Source organism: Galeopterus variegatus, unplaced genomic scaffold, assembly GCF_000696425.1.
Source record: "Galeopterus variegatus unplaced genomic scaffold, G_variegatus-3.0.2 Scaffold12816, whole genome shotgun sequence".
Taxonomy (NCBI): Eukaryota; Metazoa; Chordata; class Mammalia; order Dermoptera; family Cynocephalidae; genus Galeopterus; species Galeopterus variegatus.
The window spans coordinates 1-12969 of record NW_007738927.1 but is presented as its reverse complement, the minus strand read 5'-3'; the positions used below and the strand labels follow the sequence as shown (position 1 = coordinate 12969).

Here is a 12969-nt window from a genome sequence, read left to right as displayed (position 1 = left end):
TGGGGGTATCATACTTTCTTGTTTTCTTTATTTATTTAATGCTTCTCATATCTCTGTGTCGATGTTTGGGCATCTGGTGAGTCAGTTGCTTCTTCTAATTTTTGGAGTAGTTTTTGAAGGAAGAAACACTTTCTCCTGTAGACATGTTCTATATTTACAGTTGGGGTGGATATTTTAGGTTTGGTTCTCGGTGTGTATGGGAGTGTAGTTTTCATGGGACTTCTTTGATTGTATTCCATCTTGGAGTTGTCTGTGCCTTCATGGCCTAGGTGGTGAGGTCCACAGAATTTTCTTGTTGGGTTGTGTGACATTGGGCAGGGGTGTTTTGGCCATGGGCCAAGTAGCTCTATAAAGGCCTCCACTAGAGAGTCAAAGCCCCTGCCTGATCTGCTGTCAGTCAGTGAGCAGGCTACACTGGTGCAGCAGTTCCTGGCAGTTCCATAGAAGGCTGCTGGATCAGCTGTTGAGTCTGGAGCTAACATGAAAGGATGCTGCAGTGCCCAGAAGTTTGTTGAGGCTTGCCATGGGGAGAAAAAGCTGCTACCCAGTCCTAACAAAATACACGGGACTGGGTATTTCATAAAGAAAACAAATTTATTGCCTACGGTTTCTGAGGCTGGAAGGTCCAAAGCCCAAGGAATACATCTGGTGGTGGTGACAGTGACCCCTCATATTGCAAGATGGTGGAAGCAGAGAGAGCAGAGACTAACCTCCTCATTCACTCCCTTATTAAAGTCTTCCAAAACACTCCCACAGCCACCATTTAAAATCCATTCACTACTGCATGCTCCTACACCCAAATACCCTGGGTTCACAACAATTAAGTTCCAACTTCCACAAAGTCCTAGGGCATGGACACAATACAGTCAAGATCCTTGCCAGTTCATAGCAAGGTTGATCTTTGCCCCATGTTCCAAAGAACTCATTATTTCTGAGACTTCCTTAGAATGGTCATTACAGTCCATACTTCCATAAGCATTCTGGCCCCCACCATTTAACCAGTCTCTAAAAAAAATTCCAAACTTTCTCTGGTTTTGTCTCCTACACTTTCACCAGAATCTAGGCTTTTTCTAGCCTGCTCCTTCAAATTTCTCCAGACTTTGCCCATTGCTCAGTTCCAAAGCCACTTCCACATTCTCAAGTATCTGTTATAAGCAATGCCCAACTCCTCTGGTACCAATTTTCTGTATTAGTCTGTTTCTGTTGCTTATACCAAACTACATGGAACTGGGTATTTTATAAAGAAAACGAAATTCATTGCTTACAATAAGTGAGGCTGGGAAGTCCGAAGTCCAAAGAACATATCTGGTGGTGGTGACAGTGACCCCTCACATTGCAAGATGGTGGAAGCAGAGGCAGCAGAGACTAATCTCTTCATTCACTCTCTTTTTAAAGCCTTCCAAAACACTCCCATGACTGCCATTTTTAATCCATTCACTACTACATGGTCCTACAATCTAATCACCTCTTCAAGGCCCCACCTTTCAATTACCATAATAGGATTTCCCACCCTCTGAAGGGGTCAAATTTCGGGTGGACACTCAATCCCAGGCACTTGGAGAGTCAAAGCCCCTGCCCAATCTGCTGTCAGTCTGGGAGCAGGTGTACACTGGCACAGCAGGTCCTGGCAGCTCTGTAGAGGGCCGCCAGATCAGCTGCTGAGCCTGGCACAAGCCTTCAAAGTTTCAGCCAAGCCCAGCAGCTCTGTAGAGGTCTGCTTTGTAGACCCAAAGCCCATGCCTAATCCGCTGTTGGTTGGGGAATAGGTGTACCCTGTTGCTGCAGGGCCTGACAGATTCGTAGAGGGCTGCCGGATAAGCTGTTGAGCCTGCCACAAGATTGCAAGGGTGCAGCCAACCCAACTGTTCTGTAGAGGCCTGCCTTGGAGAGTTAAAGCCCCTTCCTGATCTGCTGTTGGTCTGGGAGCAGGCGTGCACTAGTGCAACAGGTCCTGGTAGCTCTGTAGATGGCCACCAGATCAGCTGTTGAGCCTGAGAGGGGACAGCAGACCCTGGCAGCTCTGTGGAGGGCCACGGGGGAGGGAAGAGCTAGCACTGAGTTGGCTTTCAGCTGGCGTGGCCACCTGTGGGTTCAGTGGGCCCATGGGTTGTGCAGGGCAGGTGCATGAAAACGTGAGGGACCATCACTGATTGGCCACTTCCACGCTCAGCCAGCCCGCCTGCTTGTCTGAGGGCAGAGGGGGTGCCACGTGGGTTCAGATGCTGAGCTCTCAGTCATTCTGTCTGACCTAGACTCCAGGCAGCCGGGGCCATGGTCCTGCTGGCACCCATGTGAACTTTGTGGAGTGTAGGTGGGGCCTCTGATAAAGGGAGCCGATTTCACTACGTCAGGGACAGGACACACTCTAGCCATGGGTTTGGTTTCAAGACGGTGCTGTGCCACAGCCGCTTAGATTGGGAAGAGAGGGTTTCTTTCCCTTGACTTCTATTATGAGGGAGACTGGAGCTGCACAAACCCCCAGCTACTCTCCAACTGGGCTTGGGGCCTGAAAGGACCAGGGACTCTCTTGTGGTAGGGATTGCTGGTGTTTGTGGCAGCAGTGCAAACAGCTGGAGTTTTTCCAGCTTAACTTTTCTCTGCCTGACTCTGTGCTGATCCCTGTGGCAAGGCAGAGTCTGGATGCCTTGCTCTGCTCTCTCTGGTGCTGTTCCCATCTTCCACACTTCACAAGGATTTTGTCACTCCCCTGATGCTCTGCAGTGTATTTCTTTTTTTTTTTTTTCTTTTTCCTTTTTTTTTTTTTGTCTTTTTCCGTGTCCGGCAACGGATCGCAACCCTCAGTGTCACCCCCGTACCGGACCGGGACCAGCAACAGGATCGCAACCCTCGGCGTTGCTCCCGTGCCTCGCTCAGCCAGTGAGCGGGAACCGGTCTGTATGTAGGATCCGAACCCTCGGCGGGAACACTGCCACACTTCCCAAGCGGCGCACTATAGCAGTGCGCCACCGGGCCGGCCCTGCAGTGTATTTCTTTAGTCCTTCAGTCAAAATATATTTGCTTGTATGTTGTTTTGGTCTCTCTTGTGTGTGTGCGAGGGGGACAAGCACTGGACCCCTCTAGTTGGCCATCTTGCTCCACCTCTGCTCTGAGTCCTGAACATCTTCAAGAGGATTTTTCTGAATTCTCTGTTAGACATTTCATAGTCCACTGTTCTTCTGAATCCATTGTTGGCGCTTGGTCGGATTCCCTTGGTGGTGTCATATTTCTGTTTTCCTTCTTGATCTTTGTGTCTTCATGCTGATGTCTGCACTTTCGAAGAGATGGCTACCTCTTTCAGGTTTTATAGGTGCTCTTTGGTGGTGTTATACCTTTACTGGTCAGTATCAGAACTTTGTCTCTGGTCTATGTTTTTATTTTCCATTCTGCATTGGGTTAATAGCAACCACTACCACTTAAGCAGTGCCCTGGACCTAATTTGCTGTGCTATAGTTAATTCCCAGAATTGGAGAAACTTCCTGTGGGAACTGGAACTTGAACTCTGTGTCTGAGGTAAATTGCTGACTTACTGTTGCTTTTCAGATTGGGAAATTTTTTGTGTGTGCAGACTGAATTTTAACTGTCAGCCTTTTAGTCACTTCTGGGTCATGCGTGGAAATTCCGGTCCAGGACAGAGTCTTCCACGGTGTGCCTCCTGCAGTTCTACTGCACTGACTACTCTCCACTGTGTGGTACCCATGTTGATCAGAAGGCAGATCAACTGCCTACACTGCTCCCTGATGCATCCCTGGTGGATCACTCCCCTTCCCCCAGCACTACAAATGTTTCCCATAGGGCAGGCCCCACACCAGTCCCCCCGCCCCCGCATGAAGACTCGATGACATCTGGGTGAATTCTCCTTTCCATCAGCTGCAGCCTCTCCCTCCTACGTGGGTGTCAGGGAAACTTGCAAGCAGCTTTGCTAGCCTGGGAAACGGGCTGGTTCACTCCAGAGTGATTTTTGGTTTTGTTTTTGTTTGTTTGTTTTGCCAGTTGTCACAGCATCCTTCTCCTCTGCATACTCCAAGTAGCTTCACACAAAGGGTGCTGCTGCAGCTTTGCTCTCTCCAGGTACTTGCTCTATGCTACACTGGCACGGGTAATGGCTGAGGCTGGGTCTGATCAGCACGGTCCTTCCTCCTGCTTGTGACTTTCCGTGCCTTCACAATCTCAGCGGGTCCCTCTGCCTTTCCTCCAAGTTTCAGTGATTACAGGATGACAGTTTTGGGGCTTTTTTATAGTTGTAAGTTGATCTCTGGCGTGGGGGAAGTGATGCTGGGTTCGTCTATTCCACCATCTTGGTGATGTCACTCCACCCCCTCCCCCCATTCCATATGTTTTATGTTCATTATCTTATTTAATTCTCACAGCCACCCTATACGGTTAAACTCAAAATTAAAAATAATTAAGATATTGAATTTGTAAATGCATCCCTGTCTTTTCCTAGTGATAGGCTAAATCTAAAATTATGTAATAGAGTCCCCGCTTTCATATAGTAGTATCAGTAATTGGAAAAACCTGAAAAACGGTCGTTTAAAAATAATTTATAGTGGAACAATTACAAACAGAACTAAATGCTCGGTTATGAAAACATGAAGATTCTTAAATATAAATCTGAGTTTAAATAATGTGCCAAGAAAGACCTAGAAGAGAAACCAGAATAACCTGGAAATGAATGCCAGCTTACAACCTACTTGTTTTAGAATGGTCATTAGTTGCTAATTTGATTTTTACGCAATGACTAGAGAGATTTAGAGATAGGAAACATTTTACTTCTTAGTAAAATTTTCTTTGTAAAATAATTTTGCAATTTTTATTTATTAATTATTTATTTGGTCAACTGCTTACATTCCATAAGGGTTTTAACATTTTTTTAATAATCTGACCTTCTGCTGTCCTAAGGCACTAATATCATTCTACCCATTTTCTAACTGAACCTCAGAAAGACAACTTAATGTCAAAAAAACAGTGTCAAAAACGTGACTCAAATCCAAATCAGCTTAACATTAAAAAAAAAAAAAAATAGCTTTCGCACTAGACCATGGAACCATAAAAAGTAAAGTTATACTAAGTGCTGCCAGATACAAACATGTAATATGTCGATGGTATTACAATAAATGTACGTAAAAGAACTATAAAATTAGAATTTTTACATATGCATAATAAGATAAGAAAAATAATTTAGACAAAATAATAGCATCATAACATTATGGTAACTTCGAGAATTTACCAGTCCCTTATCTCTTGGATGCTACTATTTTCTGTTAACTATCAAACAGGTGGACTCTAACCCTGAGTACTTTATTGTCTAGATGCAGAAAACCCCTTTAAAACTAGAATTTGGATAGATAGAGACAAACACATCAATAGTTAGGACCAGGATGATTGGGTCCTTGGCCTGTAACTGAAAATTTCTTAGAGTTTAAAAAGAGAAAAACATGGACACTGTAGAGGGTTTAGATTTAGGCTGGCATAAAGTAAAAGCCAATGAACTTAAGCAAAGCTTAATAGTTCACATTAAAAAATGACGTTATTATTCAAGCCAGGTCCCAACTCTCTCACGCACACACAACCATACGTGTGTGTGTGTGTGTGCTCACGTGCGCATTTATCGAGTATAATGGTATAATACTGCTACACCTAGAAAGGCATGTTTGCAAGGTTAGCCAGTGGTTGTAACCTGGGAATCTGGACTTTGGGAGGGTTCCCAAAATTAACTGGTAAGAGTGGCTCACTGTGCCTAAACGTACAAACAATGTGGTGGTTTATACGAAATGCCTGCTTTCCTTCTGGGATCCTGGAATTGTGGTACATAATAGACAGTGAATGTCTATATGATCTGCTCCTGATAAAAATATTTGTTACTGAGTCTCTAATGAGCTTCCTTGGGGGACAACATTTCACGTTGTCGTAGCAGTTTAATGGCAGAGGAGTTAAGCATGCCTTGTATGACTCCAATGAAAGAAGACTTTTGGTAGCTGATTTCTTATAAACTTTACTCCATGTACCTTTTCCCTTTGATGATTTTGCTTTGTAACCTCATGCTATAATAAATCTTAGCTGTCATCACAGCCCTCTGCTAAGTCCCATGAGTCCCCCTAAGTGAATCACTGAACCTTGGAATTGTCTTGAAGACCCTCAACACACCTTACTAATGAACATTTACAGGCATTCACTAGCTACAATGTATATGTGGCTGGCATAAGAATATAAGAAATATTTCTTGTTTGTCTATGGATGCCCCCTTTTGTTTTTTTAAATCAAATTTATGAATGTATTTGATGTTGAAATTTATTTTCCTGACCACCTTCTAACCTATTACTATTAGTCACAAATATCAATTAAAATACGCTTTACTATGAGGCATACAAGAGGTCTTCAAAAAGTCCATGGAATGATCTGTATTATCTTTCAATTTAACTTTTTCATGAACTTTTTGAAGTACCCTCATATAAACCAGAACTTTCTATTAACCAATACTAAAATACATTGAAAGCCCAATAATAAACTTAGAACCTTGATTCTGAGCAATGTGAGTGTTTGAAGTGCCTATGAAATCAAAAGCATGATTAAATCAGGTGTGGAATAACTAGTTTTAGAGATAAGTGTATTTTATTATAATCTAATTTTGAAACACTTGACAATGCATGTATGGTATATGAGGTTAATCTCTATTAAACAGAGTATATTATTGATCAGAATACCCTGTGTCTGATAATAGAGTTTACCCAAATTTCAATAAACTACAAAAACCTTCCAATTCTTATGAAAATTAGTAAAGCACAAGTTGCCTGTTTGACAAAATATCAACGAAGCAGTTGTCTATGCCCCTTTAAGAACACTTTATATATATATTTGATAATGATTCTTGCACCTCAGAGAAATGTAATAAAAATATATTGATTTAATAGTGTTTTTAAAAAGTGCTTTATCCAGTTTTGCTCACAAGGAACTTATGAATGAGGTGCGTTTGTTTTTTATAACCCAACCTGACCATGTCATTCCCTTGTTAATATTATTCTACATAATAATAACATTCCCAACACTCAAAATCTGAACTGTATGGGCCGGCCCGGTGGCACACTTGGTAGAGTGCGGTGCTTGGGAGTGTGGCGGCGCTCCCGCCGAGGGTTCGGATCCCATATAGAGACCGGTCCACTCACTGGTTGAGCACAGTGAGGGCACGACACCGAGGGTTGCGATCCCGTTGCCGGTCGCGGTACGGGTGCGACACCGAGGGTTGCGATCCCGTTACCGGTCACGAAAAAAGACAAAAAGGAAAAAAAAATCTGAACTGTATTACTAGAACTTTGGCTAGCTTTTAGCATGTACAATTATCCTTTTCACTTTGTGTAGCAATTGAAAATAAGAACAAGTAATTTTTTCAAAAGTGTAACATCACATACTTTAGAAGATCAGAGTATTTCATTCTTTTTTACAGCAGAGTAGTATACGGTTGTGTAGATATACCACATTTTCCATATCCACTCATCTGATGATGAACATTTGGGCTGGTTCCAACTCTTAGCTATTGTAAAGAGTGCTGCGATAACATTGGAGAACAGGTACACCTTCGACTTGATGATTTCCATTCCTCTGGGTATATTCCTTTCTGTATCCACTCATCCGATGATGGACATTTGGGCTGGTTCCAACTCTTAGCTATTGTAAAGAGTGCTGCGATAACATTGGAGAACAGGTACACCTTCGACTTGATGATTTCCATTCCTCTGGGTATATTCCCAGCAGTGGGATAGGTGGGTCATATGGTAGATCTATCTGCAGTTGTTTGAGGAACCTCCATACCATTTTCCATAGAGGCTGCACCATTTTGCAGTCCCACCAACAATGTATGAGAGTTCCTCACTCTGCTATAAAAAGAATGAAATACTGCCATTTGCAACAACATGTTTGGACCTAGAGAGAATTATATTAAGTGAAACGAGTCAGGCAGAGAAAGAGAAATATCATATGTTCTCATTTATTTGTGGGAGCTAAAAATAAATAAATAAATACACAAATAAACTGGGGGTGGGAAGGGAAGAAGACACAACAATTACAATTCCTTGAAGTTGATATGACAAGCGAACTGATATGAGGTTGTTGGCAGGGAGGGGGAAGTGGGAGGAGAGAGGGAGGTTTCGGTAATGGGCCACAATAGTCAACCACATTGTATATTGACGACATAAAATAAAATTTTTTAAAAAAAAGAAGATCAGGGGCCGGCCCGGTGGCGCACTGGATAGTGCGCCGCTTGGGAAGCGTGGCGGCGCTCCTGTCCGAGGGTTCGGATCCCACATACAGACTGGCTCCCGCTCACTGGCTGAGCAAGGCGTGGGAGCAACGCCGAGGCTTGCGATCCCGTTGCCAGTCCCCGGTCCGGTATGGGGGCAACACTGAGGGTTGCGATCCTTTGCCGGACACGGAAAAAAAGACAAAAGACAAAAAAAAAAAAAAAGAAGATCAGAGTAAAACGACTATCTGTTTTATAATAGGTTATTTAAATAATTATTTAAATAATTGGAGTTTCTAGATGCCTATTGATATTTGAAAGAGATGGTCTTGGAATATTTGCAACTATACCTACTTATGAGGCCCTGTTTTATTTTATTTTTAAAATAGTATCAGGCACAGTGTTTGAAAACACAGAATCAAAAAGAGCATTGAAATTGACTTATGGAAATGTTTCCTATTTTCTCTCCAACTTACAATTTTTATTTCTTCCAACATAAATAAGCAAACTCATGCATAAACATCAGTTCTATTCACATTGTTGCCATCTGGAAAAAAATTAACTGATTATAAGATCTGTATTGGATTTGGAGTATTTGGAGTATTGTGTTTCTTTAGCATTAGATTCAGACAGGTAAATTTTAATAAATTATGATGAGATACTGTCTATGATTACAGTTAGATGAGGTTACCTTCCATAGTTAACTTTTTAGTGTCTCAGTTTACTGAATAATATGATAACCACTTGTACTGGACCAATTGTATTAGAAGCTCCTCATATTACGACTTTCCAGTGTATTCCACTTAATGCTGCTGTGTTACTTTTAACCCCCACAAATGGTGAGTTCCATAAATGTGTCACCCGACTCCACCTTCTCCTTTGTCTCAAAACCAGACCTACGGCATTTTCCCATTCCTGATAGTGTTTTCCAAAGATGGACATCACTGCTGACACCGCTCTGTCAATTCTGCTAGGGGTAACTCTCACCCATGCATAACACCTAGCTTCGGGTGTTAATATTTGTGGTTCCTGGTACGCCTTTGGCTGTGTCTAAGACTTTGGTATACATCAGCAAAAACAAATTTATTTCTATTTGAATTCCCATCAGAGAAAGTTTCTATGTCACACTATTATGTTTAATGCTAATAGTTGCCTTCTAGGCTTGCTGTTGTTAGCAACAGATGGCAAATAGAAAATTCTCTTTTTGATAGCAACAGAAAAATATGATTGTCATGCTCCATATTTTTCCAAAATAATTCAGAATTATTGCTTTACATAGTCTGTCTTCCAAACCCAAAATATGAGTAGACCTGTAAATAATTTATGTCATATCTTTCCTCTCTTGTTCTGTACCTGAGCCTTCAAATGGCATTTATTCAGTTCCTTACAGTTTCTTCATAATTAGTGTTCCATTTTTCACTATTTGTTTTCTAGATGAATTGAGCTGTATCTATACCAAGCATGAACCATCAACATCAGGAGATATCAAATGATAGATGTACTCATTTTCCTAGAAAGGTTGTAAAAGAAATCTCAAAGTTTTCCAGAATCCGTTCTGTCCCCTTAATCTCCAGAGTACAAGAACAGTAGAAGAAGAAAGAGAAGATGAAAACAAGTTAGATAAAATGTTTGTCAGAACAAACCTTAAGTGGCCTGAAGCACTTCACTGTTCACTAAGGAGCAAGGAAACAAACCACGAGAAAATTATCATCCGAGACCATACAAAGTTGTTATGCAAATGCTGATGAGGTTACTCTCAATTTACCTTCTCAATCCAAATAAACCAAATACAGTCACTGATAATCATGATGTAAGTTATGAAAGGCCCTTATGATTTGTGAGAACGTGAGGGCCTTGAAGATCAAAATTGAAAAAGTGGGGTGTGGTAAGCACATTAAAGTAAATTGCTCTTGACTTGGGGCTCAAGGAGTATATGGTATAATGAAACACATATGTTTATTAAAAAAAGACAAACATATTGACACCACTGCAAACAGCATCAAAGGTGCTATAAAATCTTTGAAATTTACACCAGTCAGCTGAACAGGCTAGGATCTCTCTTCCTAGCTTGGAGACTGTTTGAACGGCATGCTTTTAAAGAAATATATTGTTTGTCCTGTTGGCTTCTATTTTGGAATAAATGTTGCCTTAAATGCTCTGCAGACGAGTAGAACAAGCCCTGGCAAAAGTGAGAAACATCCGTTGGCCATCTGTATCTCTTCTTTTGATAAATGTCTGTTCAGATCCTTTGCCCATTTTTTAATTGTCTTCTTGCAATTGAGTTGCTTTAGTTCCTTACATATTGTGGATTTAAGCCCCTTGTCCAATGTATGGTTTGCAAATACGAGGGGTCTTCAAAAAGTTTGTGGAAGGATTTTATTATCTTTGAATTCAATTTTCCACAAACTTTTTGAAGTACACTTGTCATTTCTTCCAATCTGTGGGCTGTCTCTTTGCTATATTAACTGTCAGTCTCATACAAACAGAGAGTAGAAAGGTGGTTACCAGAAGCTGAAGGGGAGAAAATGGGATGGGGAAAGGGAAGATGTTCATCTAAGGGTACAAAGTTTCAGTTAGACTGAAGTAGTAAGTTCTAGTGATCTATTGCACTGCATGATGACCGCAGTTAATAATAACGTGTTATATATTTCAAAATTGCTAAAAGAATAGATTTTTAACATCGTCATCACAAAAAAATGATACGTTGGTAAGGTGATGAATCTTTCTACAATGTACAGACAGACCAAAACATCACATTACACCCCATTAATATGCAAAATTATTTGTCAATTGAAAGTAAATTAATAAAAATAAGAAGTGGACCAAATATAGGCACAGAGAAAATTAAGAAGATGCTTTGAAATTATTTATATCTTCATATTGTTAAAAATAACTGGTGTTATGAAAATCCATTTTCATTTACAATGCCTATTTGTTTAACTATTTCAAAAATTATTGTTCCCTGACAAACCTGAGGTTACTGGAGATGGTGGAGGGAGGGAGAGGGTTCGGGGAGGGACAGGTCTGGTATAGGGGGCATAAAGAAAAATCATGATTTGTAATAATGAATATGCTAATAATAATAATAAATTAATTAATTAAATGGTTCATTAAAAATAATTATTGTTCTCTGGTCCTTATAAGGACAAATATATATGTGTATATGTATATATGTGTGTGTATACACACATATACAGCATTTATTTGAATGTATTTATTTATATATAATATATAAGATTATATATAATGCTATTTTATAATATACAGTATAATATATATATTACATGATTATAAGACACACGTGTGTGTGTGTGTGTTTATATACATATTTTCCAGATAAATAGTAAGCAATACATCTTCTCCAAACCATAGTGAAAATGGGCCATGTGGCAGACTAATTGCAAAACACCACTAAATTATATAGTATGTAAAAACCTGACATTGTCTGGTTATTTAAAACTGTACATTATGGAGTCCTAAACAAAGTCTGTGATCTCAGATTTTACCTGATGATTGACTCCCTCCTGTAATATTGCTGTAATTAAAGCCACCACATTTGTACAACAGCTTCAGCAAGGGAGAGAATCTTTTATTTTGTCTCAACATTAGCTAGGGTGAAACTCACCTAACAAGTTAATTTAGTTTGGGTTCGTTGGAAAGATAGTCACTTATTTTCATTTGGAGCTTGGCTGTTGATGGTCAACGAAAAACAAAAGATGCCAGCATCACAGTCTATTTGGTTTGACGGATATTTTCTTGGAATTAAATTTTTTCTTCATAGATACATAGAAATATAATGGAGATGAACAGTAGTCATTTGTGATGTTACTGTATTAATGAGATTATTTTCATTTTTGTTATTGATCCTCTTAGCTGTGTTTAACAATAGATCTAATAAATTAAATGAGGTATGGAAAGTTTTCAAGATGCTAATATTTTTCTAATTGATGGGATTATCAGTTTCCTGTGTTTTCTAATGACATAAATAGAAAGTTACAGAATATATATAAAGGGAAACTCAGAACTGTGCTGTTCAACTTCATTACCACTCGTTCCTCGTCCTTTTCAAAGGTAAGGGTTTTATAACCAGTTGTTTTGCTGAAACTTAGTTTTCCACTAGAATCAAAATATACCAAAGTTAATCTGAATGCAACATTTCGTAGAGGTTGTAAACAGGCAGAACCTTCACATAGCTGACTGAAAGTGTTTTGCTTAAAAATTATATAATGGCTGGTAAAGATGACGTGTAAGGGAAAGCCAAAGTTGTAACCTGGCTACTTCCAGCAGTATTTTCCATCCTTGATAATCCTTTTACCACACCTCATGCTGTATCTTTCAAGTTCTATTTCATTGATGTCTTGAGGCCCAATTTCCCTGTAAACCATTGTTGTTTGTAAACAGATGATAACCATTCCAAAGGTATTAGAGTATCTCATTCAATAGCTTTTGTGGAGGCCAGGTCACAGATGATGTGCTGAAACCTCAATTTTTTAAACACTGGTTGAAATGTTGTGCCTTCTTTTGTTTCAAGAAAGGCGGCATTACCAACACGTTCCCTGTGCCTGCAAAGCCCGTTGTTTGTATCCACTAAAAGCTGTTTCACTCAGCCTTTCCAAGCCGGGTTCAGGCGAAGGAACATCCACTCTTTAAGTGTGGTGTGTACATCCATTTCTTTTTGCATATGGAATGGGGGGAGGGGGTGGAGTGACATCACCAAGATGGTGGAATAGACGAACCCA

General features: G+C 40.2%; 1 pseudogene; it reads right to left on the bottom strand.

Annotated features, from left to right (window-relative positions):
- Positions 1-12186: 12186 nt before the first annotated feature.
- LOC103581333 lies at positions 12187-12911 on the bottom strand (annotated as a pseudogene).
- Between the last annotated feature and the right edge of the window lie 58 nt (positions 12912-12969).